This window comes from Macrobrachium nipponense, chromosome 1 (assembly GCF_015104395.2).
Source record: "Macrobrachium nipponense isolate FS-2020 chromosome 1, ASM1510439v2, whole genome shotgun sequence".
NCBI lineage: Eukaryota > Metazoa > Arthropoda > Malacostraca > Decapoda > Palaemonidae > Macrobrachium > Macrobrachium nipponense.
In genome coordinates, this window is record NC_087200.1 from 195,900,446 (window position 1) to 195,901,617 (window position 1,172).

Sequence of the window (1,172 nt, forward strand, 5' to 3'; positions counted from 1 at the left end):
TACAAGCAGTACTTAATTGTGGTACTATTCATTAATGATATTGGTGTGTTATCCTCGTTAATAATGAATTGGGTTGAGATATATCTCCCCGTAATTTAGAAACCGCAAAGGGAGTTTTGTGGAGTTGTTACGTAAGGCTTTTAGACCAAGTAACAACGTTAAGCATAATACAGTCCACTAAGTTCATCTTTTTCGCCACAGCTATTACTCGTGGTATAACAAAGAAATATGTCATCACTAAAGACAGAACTTTGAAATATTTATTAGTCTAAGCAAAATATACAGCACAGAAACTTCCACTAATGAATAAAATGACAAATTACGTTCTCCTATAAAGCTATTTTGCGTTGGCACTGTATATATCTCTTTGGTTCCTGAAAATTACAGACTAATTTGGCAGACAATTTCTTTCATGTCTCGTCGCTAGGCCGATGCGTATCCCTTATTTGCACGGCCATCTCCACGTTCTCGGCGGCTCCTTGCACGTAAGTGTGGAAGAATTCGTCTGTCATGCGACCTTGGGCGTCGTGCACAGGCATCGCCTTCGCGCAGATTCCGAGAACTCTCGAGAAACCCGCGCACAGGACACCGGTGATCCTGTTCCGATAGGACCTGTTGAAACCCAGGAAGACGACGGGATCGACGAAGAAGTGGCAGGAGAAGAGGGTGTGAAAGAAGATGTCCTCCTGTACAGTAGTGGTTGGCAAGAAGTGGTAGACGGTGTGGGGCAAGCCGATCGACAGGTTCAGGATTAAGACGGCCATGATGGCGTGAGTGGCTTGGTCTAGGGTTGGGCTTGGTTTGCCGTCTACGCTGAGCAGTTGGCGTTTGTTCCTCTGTACCTGGGGGGCGCAAATGAAGTTGTAACTTTAGCAAACCTGATGCACCGTTTTATACAGGTATACAGACAGATAAATTAGCCACGATAGCGGACAACAATGACATGAATGTCTGAGGCCACTCGCTCTTCAAGATATGCTTCTCTTAGCTAAGCGTCACTGGCAAGCGACTAAACAATAATCTCTTTAACAAATGACCACAGTCAAGAGATGTTGCTTCATTATATGATAATCAGCATTTTCTGAATGGTCTTCAGGGCCCCAGACACTGCAGAAGACAGAAAAGTAAATTACTCACAACGACCACCATGGCTCCGTAGCAGCCCACAGTAA

General features: G+C 44.5%; 1 long non-coding RNA gene across 1 annotated transcript; it reads right to left on the reverse strand.

Moving 5' to 3' along the window:
* Window positions 1-231: 231 nt before the first annotated feature.
* On the reverse strand, window positions 232-1,172 carry LOC135220332 (uncharacterized). Its single transcript, XR_010315666.1, has 2 exons — window positions 1,138-1,172; window positions 232-842 (listed from the first exon to the last, which is right to left on the reverse strand). It is a non-coding gene; the product is annotated as an uncharacterized LOC135220332 (long non-coding RNA).